The sequence below is a fragment of the Parasteatoda tepidariorum genome, chromosome 2, assembly GCF_043381705.1.
Source record: "Parasteatoda tepidariorum isolate YZ-2023 chromosome 2, CAS_Ptep_4.0, whole genome shotgun sequence".
In the NCBI taxonomy this organism is placed as follows: Eukaryota; Metazoa; Arthropoda; class Arachnida; order Araneae; family Theridiidae; genus Parasteatoda; species Parasteatoda tepidariorum.
In genome coordinates, this window is record NC_092205.1 from 148,299 (window position 1) to 154,712 (window position 6,414).

General features: G+C 28.9%; 1 protein-coding gene across 1 annotated transcript in view; it reads right to left on the bottom strand.

Annotated features, from left to right (window-relative positions):
* The window catches only part of LOC107454094 (carboxypeptidase N subunit 2), a 40,022-nt gene extending 38,261 nt beyond the window's left edge, over nt 1-1,761 (bottom strand). Inside the window, exon 1 of the mRNA XM_016071151.3 lies at nt 1,656-1,761. The gene's annotated coding sequence lies outside the window, so the exon portion shown is untranslated. The remainder of the gene's footprint in view (nt 1-1,655) is intronic.
* Between the last annotated feature and the right edge of the window lie 4,653 nt (nt 1,762-6,414).

Consider the following 6,414-nt stretch of genomic DNA (forward strand, 5'->3'; position numbering starts at 1 on the left):
ATCCATTATTAAAATAATATTTCATTTGATTCTGATGATTCCTTCATGGTGTTGCATTTTCTACAAACAGCAGTTTAGTTTAAAAACAAACATGTAATCCCCCCCGAATACTATAACGATTCACTGTAACGATATTCCGGGTTTATCTTATACATATAAACAACATCGAGTCTTAAGGGTTTATCCAAAAATTTTAAATTTAAGAAAATTGAATGAAAATAAATTCAATTATTGCGAAGTGTGACAAAGATGTGAAACACGATTAACTTAAACGTCCCATCTTATTCATACTCTGATCAAAGTAGCAATAAGATGAATATTTAGAAATACTTTCTTTGAGATCATGTATACTACGGTTTTTGGTATAACTACTGTTAGTTTCGGTCAAACATTTTACGATGCAAGTAGCTGCCGTAATATCTCGCAATTCGTTATAAGTATTTAGAAAGTTTTTGCCCTGTTCTTCTTTGTACATCTTTCATGAATGAATTTTTAAATTCCATCGAAGCAAAGATGTATAATCTTTTCATTTCAGAATTCTTGCATCTTCTTTTTTCAAAACAACTTCATCACCACATAAAAAACAATATTTATTTAAGTAACTTGATCTTTCTCTCCCTTTCCCTCCCCCCCCCCTCTCTTTTTTATTTATTTTTTTAATGGGATGAAATAATGTTTTACATGTTTTCATAGTGTTTTACTCTTTGCGACCTTATGACAACTCTCAGCTCTGCCAAGAACTATTACTAATTTTTGATGGGAAAAAACTTGTTTTTTTTGTCGTCCTTTGAGTTTGGTTAAAAATTTGAAAACTTTAATTTTTGACTTGCACAAATTATTTGGATTTGTAATTAAAATGAATCCTTAGTTATTTTCTCAGTTTAAAAGGGATAGTGGAGAGGAAATTTTTGATTAATTTTTATTAGCTTTCATTGAGAAAATTTAAATGTTGAAAAGACAATGCGCATTTACAGTGAATTAATGAACTCGATTTGAAGTTCAGAAGCTTGATACAAACTATACTTAAAACATTGCTTTTCCTTATTTCATACGAAGTAGATTTCTTTTAATTTGCAATGGCTTAAAAATGAGTGAGATTATTTAATTATAATGTCTTGAGTACACGATTTAATCATGCTAAAAGTATGTTTGATGTTTTTAATCAAAAAAAAACTTTTATACCCTCTGTTTAATTTTGTTTTTAAAACAATTTAGCATGATTTTTAAGCATTCCACTTTTCTTCTATTATTAAAGTGTTTCATGAATTTGATTTTTTTTAAATTTCCTTATTACAAAAAATATTTTGTTGTTTATAAGACAACCAATCATTGATAGTGTAACATTCAAAATTTTTCAAATCTGGAAAAACATTATTCCTCGGAATTTTCATCATCGCATTTTGAAGTTTCTACATAAAGAATCGGTGTCTTCCTGAAACTCTAAAGTCAAAATGCGTCATTTTATATTTTGATAACAATTCATAATCAAACTATTTAAATGAATAATTTGTGAAATAAATTCGATGAATGTTTTGCATTGCACTTTATTTCTTTATAAATGTCTCCCTTCCCCCCTTCTTCTAAAGTGATTATAAAACACTTTTAAGTGAGAGAAAAAATTATTTTTCTTAAACATAAAAGAAAAAAGATCTCACCCGGAGTGTCCGATGACCGTGCTGGTAGACTCATCACCGCAATCTGTTCCAAACCCCATCCCCTTCCTTTACTTGTCCGAGAGACGAAAGGGCGGGGCTGATTTACCTGGCACGCGACTTATTGCTCTTATTTTTTTACTTTTTTTATTTTTTTGCATCATCTTTATCACGTGACAGGAAATGTTTTTCGTTTGCATTGTGTTGAGGGAGACACATCCTCCCCTCTCTCTCTCTCCATCTTTCAAGAAAATTAACAGTTGATTGTCAAGAAACAAGCGTCTGCACAATATCTCATTCATGAGTTTTAAAAAATATATTTTCAAAGGGAATTAGGAAAATTTTTTAATCATATTTTCTTGTCTCGAAAATTTTGCACTTTTTATATGCTGTGAAATGTTCTATCCAGTATAATATAGTATACATACAATATTATTTTTACTTTTAGTTTTTATCTCCCTCCCCCCTCTATCATCTCAATTTTCAAATATGCATGGTTTGCGGCAAACTTTGATGATAGAAAAGATGTTTTTCAGCAAGAGTTTATGTCATCTAAAATTTGGATTGAGAAAATGAAATGAAATAAGGAGAGAATTAAGTGAGGATTTTTAAAGATAAACGAAATCATGCAAATCATTGCATTAAACAAACTGTATTATTAACCTTGAACCCTTTCAACTATCAGATGATTTTAGTTGCTTCATTGAAGATTTAAAAAGATTTCGTTATAAGATTCCGTTTCGAAATTATGTTTCATTGTTATGAATTATGTTATCATATATATTTTTCAAAATAATTTTGTTGTTTGTTTAGAGTTTTGTTTATAAAGGAAATTTTTTAAATGTTTAAGCTGTGATTTGCCTCTTCGTGCTTTAGTGAGATAAGAAATTTAATAAAAAATGATGAGTATCGTTGAAACAATGAGATCGGAACTCGGTCTCACTAACTGAATACATATTTCCCTCTTAAGATATTATATAATATTTTACGAACGTAGCATAAATATACAATAGAATTCATTAAAAGATATTGACTTAGATTTTTAAAGTTTGATTGTTAATTAGGAATCTTAATGATAGTTATTGTAACACTTTAAATATAAATGTTTTGTTAATTTGATTGAGATACACATTTTAAAGATTTTTCATTGATTTCTTAATGCTAGTAGAAGTGATAGAATATCCTTGCTACTTATTGGAAAACTAAACAAAGTAAACACTTCTTATTTTCGTTGAAAGAATATATCCCCTTTTCACAAACACACGCATCTGACATTTTTACATTCTAAATAATATTTAATCTTTTTATAGAAAAGAGTAAGAAAAAAATAATTCTTGGAAAAATTAGTGGATCTAGAGTGAAGAAAAATAATAAATGTACAAAAAGTATTGTAATTCGGCAGCTGAGAACGAATGATAAAACAAATGTAAAACATTTTGATTCTCCAGTTGATTCACATCTTTAAGTCACTAATCAAGAAAATTTCGGGAATTTTGAGTCAAATAACCAAAGAAATGGTTCTTCGGATGACAATAAGCGATTTTCCAAGGTTTCTCAATCGGAGAAAAAAAATTTATTCAAATGGAAATTTTATTGCTAGTGGTGCAACTAACGGTGTTCAAATTTTTCGCAACAAATCTCTTAATCTTCTAAAACAACATTTGTTCTCATAAATTGGACCTGATTTTCATGAATTTCATCAACCAATCCATGATATGCAAGACTTTCTTTAATTAAAATAGATTTTGTGTAATTTCAGATGTGCATGGCTTAGAAACAAATAAAGCATATTCTTCATATACTGTTTGCTTGTAAAGTTTTTCCGATGAGTATCACTAGCAATTCATATTTACAATAGATTTTTTACATTACTTTCCCATAAACTGTGATCTAAGCGAAAATTTTAACATAAAAATGTTACGCTTAATTGTTTAATTTGCTACATCTACAGACAACAGAATTTATCTTTTGTATCTCTGGTGCCGCAAAAAAAAACATACTTTTCTCTTTTATTGCTTTTGCATCAATAACACCATTTCATCAATAATATTTACTTGAATGATGTTTGCAGTTAGGTAAAAATAGCACTGAATTGCATAAACTCAAATAAATGTTTAAAACTGAATAATTACATTTTAAGAAAATTGGAGCTAACTGGAAAGAGTTAGCCACGTCGTTGAAACATATTATAACTTTTTATCATTTTAGATAATGATTATTTTAACAAATAAATCACTGATATTAAAGCAATAAGATAAAAATTAAAGAAGTGAGACCAGTTATGGCTGAATACTTTTATTTATTTAATTTTTTTCAAAGGGGCCTAAAAAATTTTAAATGGTGGATGGCAACGAAAATGTATTGATTATGTTTAAATTGATTTTTAAAGGAATGATTCTCATTGAAGTTTAATAATAAAAAAATATTTTTTCCTAATGCTTTAAATGTTTTTTAGTTTAGGAATGAAATGATAGCTCGAGGGTTGCTGTTTTTTTCATTCTTGTAAATTCATTTATTTAAATAAAAATAAAAAAACAGTCTTCATTACACGGTTGTACTAAAACTGAGTTAGAGAAATAAATTTCTCAACAAATATTAAGAATAAATCTTATGTGTGTGTTTTATGGGTGTTATGTATTAATATACATTTAAGGAGTGATTTCCACTGAAGTACGTGATGGACATCTTAAAATATTCATAGACTAGAATTTTTTTTTTAAAAGAGTTCCCCTGATGCGTGATTGAAAACTATTTACAGAGAACAAAATTATTGAAGCGAATCACACGGATATTATCTTTCATTGACAATTGTGGTGCATTCCCGCGGGCAATCCCGGTTGAGTCTTCATTCATTCATTATTCACCCTCTCAGCAAATGACCTTTAAGTATGTTTTTTATTTCAGAGGAAGTCAGTTTCTACAGCCAGAAAAACGAAATTTAAAATAATGAATAACAGTTAGGTATACAGGAAATCAATATTAAACTCTCAATGATGTAAATCATTCTTTAAGAAAACATCTTATAGGTGTTGGAAACAACAAGTTTTTCAATTATTACTCAATTTAATATTATTCGATGATTAAAAGTCGTCTTAAAAACTCAGCAGGAATTGTCAGACACGCAAAACTGAACTATCAACCTAAAATATTTACGGAAAACTAACCAGAAATGAGTGCACTATTATCAGACGATAATCTTGTGGTGGAGAACTTAAAAAACCTCTTTTCTCCTAAAAGGTTGATTCGAGTATTAAATGTTTAACCTTAACGACAACATGATTTCACACACCGTTCGTGAGGATAAAGAGTGTTATGGTTTCTTCTTTTATTATGTGTATTTATTAAAATTCTTACTTTCGATACTAAAATATGATTTTCATTTTTCAATGCCCTTAATTAGGATGTTTCAAATCTGAAATTGCTTTTACTCGGAAAGCAACAGATTTTTGTTTCAGAGTGCTATTTTTAGTATAATTTATTTTTGTCTGAATGTAAAAGTTTATAAAGGACGTATACGTTTTAATACATATTTATACACTTGTATCACTTCTTGGAAAATAAAACTTAAGACAAAAAAACAAAGACCCTAACGTATTGCAACATAGACTGATATGTAATAAAGCCTTCTTCCTACGTCACACAGAAGTAGGGACGCTTAGTATTCCCTCTAGTGAATATTAAAAAAAAGTCCTTTATATTAATATACTATTAAATTGCATGAAAACTATAGCTTGTAGAGAGAATCGTATTTCGTATTTCAAATTTCAGCAGCGCGAAAATATCGTAAGATCCGTTCAAAAAACTTATGAGACAGGACAAAAATGTTCCCCGCTACTAATGACTGGTCATTTTATAGGAATTGATTCACTTTTTCGTGATGACATGCTTTATTTTGTATATTTATTAGCAAAATATGCATAATTATTTATCAAATTTGTCATTAAGAGTCAACCTTCTTTGAATCTGCTCAGGATTAAAAAACTCACCACAGCACCACAGCTTATCAGAAAATAATACTAAACTTGATAAAAAATAAAATCAATCCACAGCATACCATATTTTACTACAATTGTTCCGTGGAGTTATTTATTCGCCCATTATCAATTAATAAAAAAAGGCAAATAAAAAGTGATTAATAAACTATGTACTGAAAAGCATATTTATTCATAATATAAAAACACTTTTTTATCAAAAATGATGGATAATAATAGTCCAAAGTTACAATTCAGAGGTAAGTTAAAGTTGTACTTTTTTACTGAACAATTAAGTATTTTGAAATACCACTGCATTGAAAATTATACCACAGTTTTGCCAAAATTTGCTAAGAAATTTCGACTGCACTGTTAGAAATTTCTCGGGAAAAATGGTTAAATAACAATTTATTGAATGGTTATTTTACCATATTTAATCAAAAAAGTCAAATAACCATAAATAAAATGGCAATAAAACTGTTTATTAACTGCTTTCTCCTAATACGGTTAAGCAACCAGAATTTTATCGCACCAACTAGAACCACCTAATGAAGCTGCTTAGTTCTCCGCAACTGCAACTTTTGTTTAGTATCATAGCCGAGCGGGCATATCTGTCAACCTCATAACCGGCAGAACTGGAGTTCGAGTGCTATTGTTGACACCACAATGTCTCCCTTTAACACATGAAGAATTTCCAGTGTCCGGCACTCTCCAATGCCTTACGAAAAGCCGAGCTCCCATGAAAAATTAATTATTTTTTTTTTTACGTTTTTGAAAAACGCTAGTTGCAA